Source organism: Gallus gallus, chromosome 12 (assembly GCF_016699485.2).
Source record: "Gallus gallus isolate bGalGal1 chromosome 12, bGalGal1.mat.broiler.GRCg7b, whole genome shotgun sequence".
Lineage (NCBI taxonomy): Eukaryota > Metazoa > Chordata > Aves > Galliformes > Phasianidae > Gallus > Gallus gallus.
The window spans coordinates 10,314,540-10,329,123 of record NC_052543.1 but is presented as its reverse complement, the minus strand read 5'-3'; the positions used below and the strand labels follow the sequence as shown (position 1 = coordinate 10,329,123).

The window sequence follows — 14,584 nt, the reverse complement described above, 5'->3', positions numbered from 1 at the left end:
CCAATTTAGCTCCTAAGGACACAGTCTGTGTACTTTTTCATTAAGCTCAAGCATAGCTGGAGTTTTCTGCTGCAAACCTCAGAATTTCAAGCTCAGCATGAGTCAGTCCCAAAGAGCTGAAATATTTAAGCTTGGTTTTCATTTTGTTTTCACTCAGGAGCTGGATTTATTGACACCAAATGAGCTGTATCATTTCTCTCCTCAGAAAATCCTGGTGTTTGGTGGTGGGAGCGATGATAATGCTTGTTTGAAATTAAGCTCTTCTCATTGACTGGCCACACCTATTCAGTTCTAAATAAGACACAATCTTCCTTCTCCATCAGGGTTCCTCCTCAAAGCCTATAGCCTTCTTGCTTCCTTGGGTAATGCTAATGCATTCTAATAGGGACATGGGTGCATGGTCACTTCATTAGTTTCTACTTTGATGCAATTTTCCAGGCCTGTAGGCTGCTGGGAGATGGCTGGAGGAGAGGTGCCAGGTTGTAAAATACATGAGCAGACGCAAAGGTGGGTGCCCTTATAGCAAGGGGAAAGTGAATGCTTTTGCTTTGCAAAGAGTTGTCAGCCCTTCCCTTCAGAGCAAATCACAGTTGGTTGTTGGTTGCTTTTTTGTTTACAAACAAAGCATGTAGCCCCCTGTGATTCACTCTAAGGGTGTATATTGCTCAAGTGGAGACTTGTGCTGGAAAATACAAGATTTCTCAGCCTCCTATTTACTGAGGAAACCCTGCAGCAACCAAAGGTGCCCACTGTTGCCCTGTTGGAGAATGAGTGTGGATCCAGGCATGGAAGCAGCTGTTCTGGAGTTGCTGCAGAAGTTCTGCCTGGGCTTGAGTGCTCAAGTGAAACCCCTCACTGCCTGCTGAGCTCCACACTTGTTGTAATGATCTAACCTTAGACCAGGGCCCTGACTTTGTGCTCATACGTTCAGCAGTGTCAAGTTGTTTACTCAGGTGCTGGCTGTTTTTAAGTAAGCAAGCATATCGAGAGAGTATAACTAAGAGCATAGGTTGCCCTCTACCTGTATATATTTTCCAACTCCTTTGCCAGAGCACCTCAAAGACATATTCCCTAAACCCAGTAAAATCCCAAGGAAGCACAGGGCCAAACCCCACTACCCCAGAGGCTGCCTGACCTGGTCTCTGGCTCTGACCATTCTTTGAACTGGAGGGCACTTGTTTGCATCCCTACCACTATTATACCAAAAGGATCCTTTCCACAGTCAGAGGATTAAGCCCTGCTCTGGTTTAAGGTCTCCTGCTCTCCCTGTCTGCATTAAGCCATCTGGTCTGTGTGCCACTGACCTTTGTCAGCTCGCATTAATTTGCAGGGGTTGATGAAAGAGTTCCAAGCTGCAGAGCTATGAGTCACTGTTAGGAGCTAGATGGGTAACGAAAAAGCTGTTCCATTTTGTTTTGAATTCCAGATCTTCGCAAATAAATCTGTTTGGATCCAATAGGATTTCTATAGAATTCCCTTCCTATTACAATAATCTGTTTGCTGGCATCTTGAGCTCCATGGCTCAGCCACCAGCTGCAGGCTGGGATTCTGTATCACCTTCTCCATCACTATGTGTCATCCTCCTTCATTTTCCATGTGCTCCTCAACACTTGGGCATCTTTCCCACAGTCACCCTCTATACAAGCATTCCCTTCCCTGTCTTACAGCAAACCCAAGCACCTCAGTGTCTCTGCATCAATACATCTAACCAAAATGTGTTAGCAACAGATATATCTTGCACAACCAGGCCAGGCAGCTGGGGATGCATCCAGCACTGCTCAGCCTTTTCACACATGGAGCCCAGGTCTGTGTGCAGCAGCACAAATACCATCCAACAGCCCCAGTTTGGTTTGCTGAACATCAAGAGGCCTGTTGGTATTCACAAAAAAATACCCATAGAATATTTCCAATTCATTCTGGAAAGTATTTTCTTTCCTGCTTTGTTGGTTGGGTGATTGTTCAGTTTACTCTGCTGCTCTGTCAGGCAGCCACAGAGGTAAAGGGTTTCCACGTGACCAGCCCTGTGCCATCCAGAAAGAATAGCAAATCATTGCAGTAAGCAGCATGCTGGCTCTCCTTCGTGGGGAAGTTAGCCATTTGAGCTTGACTTTGTGAATAACATCCTTGGGGGCTGGGAGCAGTTTTCAATGAAAGGCTTCTCTCTTCTGGGCTGTCAGCTTGGGAAATCCCCTTTGGTATGCTCCCATCTCAGCTTCTTCTGCTGTCCTTTGTGCCTCCCCAAAACATTACTCCAGGGAGAGATAATAGAGCTGCATCTCTTGGCTGGATCTGCAGAGATGCATGATTGCAGTGCATCTGCTCAGGTGTCAGAGATATGGATGGGCAGTCAGAGGTCAGGGTCCCCGAAGGGACTGACCTGCAACCTCTGTTATTAGAACAGACATAAGTGCAAGCAACCTTGATTGCATCATTTGTAATTAGCCAGCAAAATTGACATGAAAGTAAATAATAGGGAAGCATTTAAATGAGATGGGAAAAGCCAAGTTACTCAGGGCTGGCTGTGCTGCTACCTTCCTTCTTCTTTGCTTCTCTGTAAGCAAATAGCTTTAAGGAGGATAGCCAATGCCTAAGGCTGCAATACCCCCACATACTTGCTCCTAATGTGGTTAACTGTGTTACCATCTTTGCTCTGGGAAGAATTGTTGCTGGAATGGTATCTGGGGACTGGAACAGTCCACCCAGGGAGGTGGTGGAGTCACTGCCCCTGGAGGTGTTCAAGGCATGTTGTGGGGTATTCAGGGATATGGTTAGTGGGCAATAAATGGTGGTAGGTGGACTGTTAGATTAGATAATCTTAAAGGCCTTTTCCAACCTTAAGGAGTCTATGCAATTTTCATCCAGTACTGAATATCTGGAGGGAGAGGGATGAGGCAAAGACAATAAAGAATCTCTTCATGCCAAGCACACACATATCAGGAGATAGAGCATAAGGGTGATGGTTAAGGCATCCAAAGGTTCTGCCTCCAATGTTTCTCTGTGCATTTCTGATGACAGGGTTGCATATGCAACTTTTGTCATTTGCAGTGTGGACAGCAAGGAGAGCATTCAGCCCAAACTGAATCTGAACAGACATTCAGATCTCAGACCAAAGCACACCCGCTGGGTTTCCTAAGACAGCTTAGATCTCCCTGTTCTTCCCAGGATCTATAAAGCAGGTGAAGGAGAAACATTTACCAGGCTTTGAAGTATGTGGAGCAAACTGCAGCAGTGCCCCTTGTGCGTCAGTAACCAAGTAGAGCTGAAGACATTGCATCCTCTCTGTGGGTGAACACTTTCAAAGCAGCCACAGACCTTGGAGCAGTGAGAATCTGTCTCTGAGGAGGATTTCAGTGACCACAGGTTGTCCAATATCCTTTAGCGCAGCATACGACTGAGTGTCCATTTGCCAAATCCTCCAGCACAAGCTTCTTAGAGATGATGATGTTGGGATCAGGTGGGCTGGCAGAAATGGTGCGTGTTCAGCAAAATTCAGCATCCTTTTTCTCCCCCCTATAGAAATTACTGCTATTTGAAGTACCCACCAGTGGCACTGTGAGCCAGACCAGCTGTGTCTGCTTAATTAACTCAATGCTCAGATGAGGTTGATTCACAGAAACAGGGTGGAAGGGATGAGTCAGTTGAGGTTTTCACCAAATTTTTGTGCTGCTCTGAAGAGTTTTGACCAACATCTCCCCAAAGAACCCGTTGTATAGCATAAGAAGGCTTGAGAGATTTGCCCTCTGGTGCGACCTCAAAGTAAGCATTGTACTGACATCAGCATCTGTGTGAGGAACAAACAAGAAACCTCACACAAGGAAACCAGCTCTCAACAGTGAGTTCCAGCAAGCATCGCAATGAGCTTGCTTGGTGTTGGAAAGGATGCCACAGCCATAAAACACCCGTTTAGGTCTGCATTGGATTGGATTGCTATCCATGTCTTAGCTTTCTGGCCTAGAAATACTCGAAAGCAAATGCAGTATGCATTGCTTCTACTGTGTCTGTTTCCTTCCACACAGCAGGACCGGTTTCCCATTCTTCATCTTGGCCCTGTTTAGCACATCTCATGCCAGAGGCTGACCCAGCTGAAATCTGTTTCCAGCTCTGTAGATAGAATGGCACATCTTCAGCTTTTTTGTTGCTACTTCCTTTTCGGGAGCAGGATACTTTAAAAATTACTGTGTTCTTAAAACCTCGCTAAGTCCTAAGTGATGAGCAACGACCCGTGAAGGTCAAAGCAGAGACGATTCTTGGAGGATGTTCTACTTGATGGAGCCAGTTATTCCCCTGACACACAGCACAAGAGTTGGATTGCTTTCCATACAGCAAACATGCACATTGCCAGATCACAGTCTTGATTATATCTATATCAACCTGCTTTAATTGCAGCCAATGGTATTTTAAGTACAGACATGGACCAGATGCTGCAAGCTGTGCCTGATAGTTCCTGCTTCCAGCACAGAACTACTTCTGCTTCAAAACTTACCCTGTGTCTTCCTCTTCTCTTCCTGACATCCTCAGTGAATGAAAACAGTACATTTTCTGCTAACTTCTTTTCATTGTGGTTTTCCTCTAACTTGCCTGCAACTTCTGATGGCCTGGTTCAGGCCTACCCCATTGCACCATCATTCCCTTAAATCTGAAAGCAGGATGCTCATTTCAGCACATCTGTCACTCAGCCTTTTCTCTCTCTCTGAGAATCAAATAAGCAATATTCCACGTTCCTCCTCCTCTGGTGAGCAGAGGTTCTGATGCTTGGCCTGGGGTTAATTGTAGGGCTAACCAAGTCATGAAAAAAATATTCTGGGAAAATGCAGACGATTTCTCGCTTGGTTGGACCGAGCAATCTTTCTTTTTTAAATTCACTGTCACAGGATGGCCAAACAGATCTCTGTTGCAAGATATGCTTTTCCTCCCTTACAACTTCATACCATGGCAGACATGCGCTTCGCTCTGGCCCTTTTAGAAAGTTGGCTCAACTTTCCCTTTGCTCCAACAGTGAGTCAGGGGAGGCCAATCAGCGAGATCCAGAGCACTTCTGCACTTGCTGCAGCTTGTCAGCTCAGATTGTAAGTGTGCCCTCAGAAGGGGCAAAAGGCAATTCCCTTCTTTATTACCCCATCTTGCTAGGATCACAGAATCACTTGAGCTGGAAGGAACCTTTAGAAGCCAGCTGGTCCCATTCCCCTGCAATGGACAGGTACACCTACAGCTCCATCAGGTGCACAGAGTCCATCCAGCCTGCCCTTGGCTGTCTCCAGGGATGGGGCACCCACCACCTCTTTGAGCAACTGTAGCAATCAGAAAGATCAATGCAATGCAGTGGTGTTACAGGAGATACAATGACAAGGGAACCAGCCTGATGGAAAGGTGTTACAAAGGAAAAGCTCTCACCTGTCTCTGAAGATCTAGGCTCATAAGGGCAACTCCACAAAGGAGGGACCTCCAACCAGAGATCCTTTCAGAGTGGCAGTCAGCCCTTAAATAAGGTCTAAGAGAGGTGCAGCCAGGCTCCACCCTTCCTGTCACACAGCTGAATTGCCTTCACCTGTGCTCCCAGGGCTGACCGGTTCCTTTCCCCAGGTGCTCAATCAGTGGTTCAGGCCATGACTCAACAGTTACCATACAGCAACCTGTGCCAGAGCCTCACTGACCTTATAAAAAACTGCTTCCTTATATCCAACCTGAATCTTCACCCTTTCAGTTTGAAATCATTGAAGTAATGGAGTGGGAAGCTGCAGCCAGAGATTTCCTAGTGCTTCTGGCCCAGTACAGTACCTTGAAAAATCCAGTTATCCATCCATCAGACTAAATCTGATGGAGTGTTCCCTACTGCCCAACTACCTTCTGAAATCCCATTACTGCCTTCCCAATTCTTCCCTATAGCAGAACTGTTCTGGCTTTTCTCCCCCTCATTCCCGTTCACCCTGCCCATGCCTTCACCCGTCCTTGGGAAGGGGTGCTCCATGCAGAAGGAGAGGATCCCCTGTTGTGTCTTACAGGTACACGTGAGCCAGTATGCTCCACTGGGAGAATCGGTGAGCACAGTTTTAAGCAGAGGGTATGCTAGAGGGAAGTAAAAACAAGAGGAGGAATAGCAGCACTGCTGAATCTTGGCATCCTGATGCTGCAATGGCCCAGAGGGCTCGTGACAAGGCCCCTGCATGCGCTGCTGAGCTGCTGGCACGGTGTGGAGCCCAGCTGCCCCACAGTGTTTGCACACAATGGGGCAGAGCCCCCTTTCAGAGCACAGAAAATGCGACAGAGAGCTACTCCTCTCCAAAATGGCATCAGTTTTAAAGGCCATGTGATAGAAGCTGATCCTTCACATCAGCTCTTTTAAACCACCTGCTGTTCATCAGCTGTTGGTGAAGAGATGGCCAGACCCATCCTTGTACCCTGTCCCCTGTTCTGATATGCTGCTGGACATTGCAGTGCAGGGAGGGCTCCCTTCTGCAGGGTCAATATTAGGGTTTCAAACTGCTTTATAAACTTCTCAGTTAAAAGCCATTGGAGAAATGTAAAATATTAGTGGTATTTTAAGAAAGCGTGTGGGTGTGTAGACACAATTAATCTCCCTTTTTATAGGCCTACGTGGAATATCTCCACCTCCAAGGAAGACATCTAGGAGTGTGCATTGCTGGCATCCCAGAGCAGGGCACCGGTAGCAGAAAACGCCATTGAAATTAACAGCGTGGTCATGCAGTGCCATCCCGATAAATGATCGCACGTGTGAGAGGCGTCAGGCTGAGAGCCTCTCTGTCCTTCCCGGGCTGAAGCAGCTCGTTCTTCCTCGTTAAACGCACACGGTAGCAGTTGTAAGGGATTTTTGTCACGTTAGTCCCCTAAGATCAGAGAGGAGCTGATGCGACTGCGTAGGATTAAACAGCAGAGGGTATGCGCACTCGCGTACATGCAGGCAGCGTGTCTGCTCTCGTGCTATGTATTGTTATTGACACACTGCACCTTAATGGCTATAATGTCAATGGGCACTTTGGGACCTTTACTCGTGGATTATTAATGCATTAGTCCATAGCTTTTATGGGTTATCGTGTCAAGAGTGGTAGGAGTGGATGCCTGCAGTATATGGGCAGAATAAAGATATTTCTTAATCAGAGCTGTGTACATAGCACAGCTGTGTGCTAAACCTTAGAAAGTCCCATTTGCTTCTGTGCCTTACCTGCTCCCAGCATGGAAACAATGACACCAATGAGGAAAAGGGGCTGGAAAAGCACTCTGGGGAAAGGAAAAGAGCTCACGCTGTAACGAGGCGGTTGTGCATTGCTGTCCCAAGCAGGGGGAGATTATTTCCTGATACCCTGCAGCATGAAGATTAATAGGCTCTTCACTTTATTGTTAGGAAGTGCAGGTGCTGCTTTTATTTATATAAACGTGCGCTGCTCTCTTGGCTGCAGGCTCAGCCCAGAACGTGCCCTCCCATAGGACTTTGGGGAGAGGAACTTTCTCACACCGTTCCTGCCCAAAGCCAATGTCACGCTGCATTTGAATGCGTGTCCTTTTGAATATGATGGAAATTGCAGGTGCTCGAGGGCTGGATCCTGCTATTTTAAAGGGCCTTTTTGAACACAGCATGATTTGCAAGGGAGAGTGGAGCCCGGGTGCAAGAGGTTGCAACCACACTCTCTGGATGGTCTCTTCTTGGTACATAGCGTATGTATGAGGGCTGCTCCAAAAGTAATGCCTCTCATTTCATTTCATTATGCTGGCCCATAACGTCACAGGCAGATGTTGGTGATACGGCAGCAGATGTTGAACCTTCCCACCAATATTCCCTTACATTTTGTTGCCTTGAGACAAATGGCAGCAAAGGAATAGTCTGACAAAATGGAGTCTGATGTGGAAGTGCATATGAAGCAAAGGTGTGCCATTGCATTCCTCAGTGTGGAAAAAACGCACCCACTGACATTCTTTGACACTGAGAGTTTATGGAGACCAAACAGTGGATGTGAGCACAATGAGACAGTGGGTGGTGCATTTCAGCAGTGGAAAGATGAGCCGTGTTCCAGACAGCCGTGCAGATTTTTTTGAGCACGGCATGCAAGATCTCATTCATCATCGGTGAAAATACATATCTAATGGGGGTGACTGTGTTGAAAAACAGTGCTTTGTGGCTGAGAATTTGCTCTATCAAATAGCGTTATTGTGCTCTTTCTATCTGTTGTAGTTTTTATGGAAATAAATGGGAGGCAGTACTTTCGGAGCAAACTACATATATTTGCAAAGCCTCGTTTGACAAAATGCGGTGTTTAAAGCTGCAGGTGAAGAAGTGTAATGGGCTAAGGCTCTGTGAAGGGAGCCCTGATGTGCCAGTGGAGCAGGAGAAGGACAGAGACCCACAAGCAGCGAGGACACACGAGTGTGGTCAGATATGTCCTGGCTGACATTTAGCAATGCGGTTGCATCCAGGACAGGACATTGGAGCAGCGAGTGATGGGCAGCTCAGCCTCAGTTATACAAGTGAATGTAAAGGGGTTTGCTTCTGGCAAGAGTTGCCATCCTTCTGTAGTTACTACTGCTCCTCTATGATGAGACCTGGAGGAATTATCTGTGTAACCAAACTGTTGGGCAATAGAAGCCATAATCAGCCAATACCAGAAACCAAAACCACGTCACAGGTGGTTTTCCTTCTCATGGGAGGAGAAAATACCACTAACACATGGGCTGCAATGGCAAGGAGCAAGAAAGAGGCACTGAGGTCTGATGCCAGGGGCTGCTGTTCTGAAGAGCTGGAGGTGAGTGGTGCCATGACATGGGGGGAGGTCTCTTGTTTGGGCCACGTCCTCCAGTTTCTCAACTTCTCATTCCCTCGGCTTCACATCTCGAGGAGGCGAAGAAATCCCTCTGTTTTCCTGACGGTGATGAATAGAATTTGAGTTTCCATCATGTCATATCTGGGCCATGGAAAGGCCCCTGCTTTTATTGTGTGACGACACGGAAATTACCGAGTAATTACAGGATTATGCAGCACCTTGTAAATTAAATGTTACCTCTTTACCTTTTATAGAACAAAAAATAACCATGTAATTACCTGGTGAATTAAGCTGTTAAGGTCTCGTGGTAATTATACATGGAGTCAAAAGCTCCGAGTTCTTCTGGTAGTTACAACTAAAGAATCATCTTTCATTTTTAAACATATGTTGCAGTTGGATCCCAAAGCCCGCACATTTCCATTTTAATAACACTATGGCCTGCCCAAATGAGAAGAGGCATATGTCTCCCATCTGAGTGTGCAAATAGAGTGAACGTATATATATAAAATAGATTGGACATATGCAAAAGTGACCCAGGTTCATACCAGAGAAATTATATGGACTGAAATGGAATAGCAACACGATTAGTCAGATGATAACGTTTAAAATTATGTTTAGTTTCCTAGCACTGGAACCTGTTTTCACAGGAAGCAAGTCAGCGTGGTGCTATTTTTAATATCCACATGTGATTGTATTTTGAAAACAGACAATCAAAGCAGCCATTGGGAAGCTCTGTCCCCTAAAGGGAGGCTGGGGACTTGCAGCGTGCGTGGCTTTGCTGTTGGGCTGAGCACCTCCCAGCACTGCTGGGAAGATATCAGAAAGGTGCCTGCAGCTGCTGAAATACAGGTCAGGTTTGTACTCGGCATGAGGATTTGCAGCACGTATCAATTGCCAGTTTTATTCCTTCTATCTTCGGCTCTGGTCAGCGGCTACAAATGCCTTTTCAGTCTTTTAAGATTCAGGTGTTTACTTCAACTGCTCTACATAACTTCTTTCATTTTTAACCGGAAAATAAAAGCAGGCTGAAGTGTTTTGGGTTTTCTTCTCCTTCAGCCTTTCTCCATCCAGGTTCATAGGAACGGTGTTCAGAAAAAATCCCAGTGAACTGCAGCGATGAAATAACAACTGTGTCCTCTCTCTGTGTCTCTCTCTCCTATGCGTGTCCTCTCGGATGAAAAACAGGCATTTTTATAGGTCCCAGCATCAGATTCTTTGGCTTTGTAATTTTAGATCCCTAAATCAGAAGCAGGGGATATCACGGTATTCCGAGCACCACCTGGAAGGTGCTGCATGCTCACCTCCAGCTCTGCAAAGAGGCATTACGTGCAGTTCCTAGCTAATTTTATAACTTGCTTTGAAATATGCAGCGTGTTACGTAAGTGCTCACTGTGGCAATCATGGAAGAAAATACCGAACCAAGTTTAGAGCTGGGTTTCTCCTTTAATGAAGCTTAGCACTGACATTTTAACTATTAACATTGTGTCTACAGCTTCTATTGCAGACTAACTATTTCACCTACAAGTCATCTCTAATCCAAACAGTAATTGCTCCAGGTACAAAATGAAGTAATTATCTTCTAATCTATTTTTTCTTATTATGCATTTATTCTCATTTTGGTTTCAGTGTGATCAGCAATTCCCTCTTTGCCGTGTTTAAATCCTGCAGTAATGCTGCATGCTGAACACAGTAACATGCATTTGATTCCAGGAGTCATTTGTATCTCCTGCTAGCAGGCAGGTTTTGCTGGAGAGATGCAGTGTTTCAGTGCTAAACCAGCTTTTTTACATGTTTGTTGCATGACGTTTTTTCTCCTTGTGTCCACCAGTGTTTGTAGTTGCCATCCGGCGAATATTACAAAGAACCCCTTGGGATTAGATGAGAAAACGTGGGGGGAGGAGGGAGAAAAAATCACACTGCATCTCATTCCTGGTCTCTTGCGTAACATCCCTTCATCCTGACACAGATTACTGCCAGCATTGTGCTCGCTGGTTCCTCTGCCTTAATAGCCTTACGTCTCATTCTGAGAGAGATCAAAGGGAGAGAAGTACCAAAGGGCTTACATTCAATTAACAGGAAAGGGGCAGGCTTTCGACGTGCTCAGCAGAAGCTCTGATTGCAACAAACTGCTGACTGCATATCATGTACTATCGCTATCAGCATGTGTAACGCCAGCCCTTTCCCTGCCGTGCTGGAAGGTGGTCTGGAAAGCCAAATGGCATTTCTGTGCTCTTCTAAGCTGTGTGGGGATGGAGGTGGCTGGCGTGACCCACAACACCTTGCAGGGATGCTCAGGAGCCGCTTTATTTTCTGAGAGCTCCAGAATGGAAACTGTCAGCCCCTGACCAATGCATTGGACAAAGTGGATGTTTAACAATGAGCTATTCCCTTCTGCCCTCTTACACAGATCTCAGAGTTGGTGGCTTAGCCTGCAGCAGTCAGGAGTCCTAGGGCAACAGAAGAGACTTTTGACCCTTACTGCATATTTAGAGTGTACTGCAATGATGTAAAGCCCCTCTTGTTTCTCAGAGCAAACTGCCTCCTTCTTTCCCCACTCTGGCTATCTGTGACATCCACAAAATCCAGATGAATATCTGACAGCTGCCTTGCACCCCAGCGATCAGGAGGAAATGGAGGAGAGGGGCTGTCCTATGTTGGCCCTTTGCACAAAGAAGGTGGGACTAGACACTGCCACCAAGGTGTTGTATCGTGAGGACCAGAAGCCTCTCGTTATGGCAGCCCCAGGATGCTACACCGATGGCGGCCTGGTTTTACGACTTCTCCACTTTACCTCATTAAAGGCAGAAGAGAGAGAGCTGCAGAACGTGCAGCTGGATCGTAAACACCAGGAAGGAAGAAAACAAGTGCATAAAAAAGATGGGGCATGGAGCATAGGGATTTTACTCTTCGAGCACTGTGATAGCGCATCCCATCTACTACACTGTCTGGGCTCACTGCTGTTAACTCCAGGTACGTCACAGAATCATAGAATGGCTTAGATTGGAAAGGACCAAGCTCGTGCTGTGGGCTAGTTGCCACTCACCAGATGAGGCTGCCCAGGGCCACATCCAACCTGGCCTTGAACAGCCCCAGGGATGGGGGAACACTGATATCTGTCTTTTCCCCAAGTTCTGCATATGGGATCTAGGAAAGCCCCACGTCCTGAGTTTGATGTTACTTCTGGAGTTTTTGTAGTAGTATTTTTTTATAGCTCTGAGACAGCACGGATTCCTGTGGGTTTGAGAGCACCCTCTGCACCATGCTGATTTCTGGGATAACCTGCAGGCAGAGCTCGGGTGAGCTGCCTACAGCCCTGCTTTGCATCCTCTTCACTTCCCTTCTAACACAAACACTGCAGAGCAGGAAGATACACGTACACACAGATCATCAGTTCCAAGGGATTCCGTACCTGCTCTTGCCAGGAATATTCACTGCTACTTTAACCTTTCAAAATTTCCTGCTTTACTGTGGGAAATGACCACTTCACACATTTCTCACAGGTTAACAGTGCTATAAAGAGCTCAGCTGGTCAGCAGAGTCAGAAAACACTGAAAAGGTCAAAGCATGCCAGTGCTACAGCGGTTTCCCTCTAATTTAGAGCAGCCTGTGACCTTCACTTAACTCCTACTTTAAATGATTGCAAATTAAGTTGGGCAACTTAACCTGAGCTTTAAAAATCTAAATGAATTGAAAGATGAAACTCTATCAAGCAGCTTTCCATCAATGTCAGACAGTGTCCTCCAACACACGTACACCAGACAGACACTTCTGCCTGTGAGCCTTACTCACGCAGCTGAGATATATTCAAATAAAGCCCCATTAACTCCCCCAGCACTAAATGACATCCATGCATTAGTACCACTGCATAGTTGTCCTCGTGAACAAAGGCATATCCGACCGGAGCTCTTTTCTACAAGGTGTTTTTTAATCTTCTTGGCTTATGCAGGACTTACAGCTATAATATATGGTGTTTGCATAGCAGTCATAGCAAGGATTTCAGCACTGTAAATCCATCACCTGCTTTCCATCGTCTGCACACTGGCGCTCATGCCAAAGCTTTCAACTCCAGCAGTACCCAACCTCCCGGGCTCTAGGGACCAGTTGCCCACCAGTGATTAAATGCAATGATGAAACAGAAGAAAGCTCTGTAGCAAAGCATCAGAATCTCAAAAGTCTCCAAGCTTCTCAGTCTCATCCATCAGGTGACAGCAGAGTAAACCTAGCTGTGGGGCACTGACTGGAAGAGATGTGCTTGGAGGCCTTTGTGGGACCCTAAACTCTAAGCAATCACTGGTACCCAGGAGCAGCAGAGCTGGAGGCTGCTGCCTATGGCAAGGGAATTGGATCCCCCAATGGCACCATGAATATTTGTCCATTAACACAAAGAGAGGAGTCCTGAACAAGGTGTGGGTTTGTACCTCAGCTCCTTCTTTTTATATTCTTTAATGTGGCCTTTGTTTCCTTTTACTTCCTGCATGCACACCTACCTGATCCTTTGTTATTGTACAGCAACTAATGTGAACAAAAAACATTTGCTGAGAAGCAAAACCAGGAGTTCCACTTTTTTTCCAGTGACATAAATCTATATCCCAATAACTGTAGCTAAAGCAAAGACACGCGACACTCCTCCACAGAAACATGCAGGAGAATCGGAGAATTGTGGAATTGTTTGAGTTGGAAGGATCCTTTAAAAGCCATCTGGTCCAACTGCCCCTGCACTGAACAGGGACACCCACAGCTCAGAGCCCACCCAGTCTGACCTTGGCCGTCTCCAGGGATGGGGCACCACCACCTCTCTGGGCAGCCTGTGTCAGAGCCTCCCTGGCCTTAACGTACAAAGCTTTTTTCCTTACATCCAATCTAAATCTCCCCTCTTTCAGTTTAGGGGTAATTAAACCATATCCCCTTGTCCTATCACAACAGACCCTGCTAAAGAATCTGTCCCCATCTTTCTTACACCCCTCCCCACCCCTTTAGATACTGAAAGGCTGCTATCAGTTCTCCCCTGAACCTTCTTTACATTCCACAAAACAAATTCTTAATTTCACCAATAACCCCCTTTTTTCACCAATTTCATTGATACTGAGGTAGGGCGGCAGTGCTGAGGAAACAAACTGTCCTGTGAGCAGCTTAGAATTGCTCAGTGCCATGGTCCAGAAATGGCTGCTCGCTGCCTGATTTACTGGCCAAGAGGATACTCTACTTTCTGAATTCCCATGGAGATGGCCTGATTTCCATAGCAACTGGATTCTCTCTCTTGCCTTTCCCTTTAACAGGTAGAAACACACTTACGTCCTGAACATGCTAGATTGTTCTGAGTATTTTTGTACTTTCAGATGCTAGTGCACTTTCTGGACAACGTGTTGAAACACAGGCACCTTCATTATATTTTTGTATCCACCTTTTTGAACTGGCAGTGACATTATCTCCCATCCCCTTCTCTTAAGATTTGTTATGATGTGAGTACGAAGTATTCTTTTTTGCTTTCTCTCTTCTCTTAGTCTTCATTACCATTCCAATTTTCTGTCGGACAACCTGCAGTGCGGGGTGATGGCTGTTGAAGAAAGCTCTTGGGGAAAAGAGGGTATTGATAATATCAACCAGCAGCAATATCCAAAGCCTGTGTGATGTATTTCTAGAGAGAGAGGTTGGTAGAATCTCTGCTCCAAAGATGGATTAAAAATGCATGCTATAATTCAGCTTGTCAGACAGGAGCTCGTGTTGGCAGTAAGTATATACATTTTTTGTCACCTGTTTGCCATGTTTTCTAATGGCTTCACATTTTGATTTTATATGCTAACGTGAAGTGTCCTCTT

At 46.1% G+C, this 14,584-nt stretch overlaps 3 long non-coding RNA genes across 11 annotated transcripts in view; 1 reads left to right on the top strand and 2 right to left on the bottom strand.

Annotated features, from left to right (window-relative positions):
* The window catches only part of LOC124417153, a 29,327-nt gene extending 23,862 nt beyond the window's left edge, over nucleotides 1-5,465 (bottom strand). The window contains exon 1 of the long non-coding RNA XR_006931293.1: nucleotides 5,392-5,465. This is a non-coding gene — a long non-coding RNA (uncharacterized LOC124417153). The remainder of the gene's footprint in view (nucleotides 1-5,391) is intronic.
* Nucleotides 1-14,584, top strand: part of LOC101748408 — a 64,143-nt gene that overhangs the window by 4,385 nt on the left and 45,174 nt on the right. The window lies entirely within an intron of this gene.
* The window catches only part of LOC101748323, a 116,402-nt gene continuing 107,512 nt past the window's right edge, over nucleotides 5,695-14,584 (bottom strand). For 2 of the 8 annotated variants that reach the window (XR_005839367.1, XR_005839370.1), the window contains exon 33: nucleotides 5,695-8,867. This is a non-coding gene — a long non-coding RNA (uncharacterized LOC101748323). Of the gene's footprint in view, nucleotides 8,868-8,903; nucleotides 14,338-14,584 lie in introns of those variants that run through there. The other 6 variants (XR_005839362.1, XR_005839368.2, XR_005839364.1 and 3 more) reach the window with 3 other exon arrangements.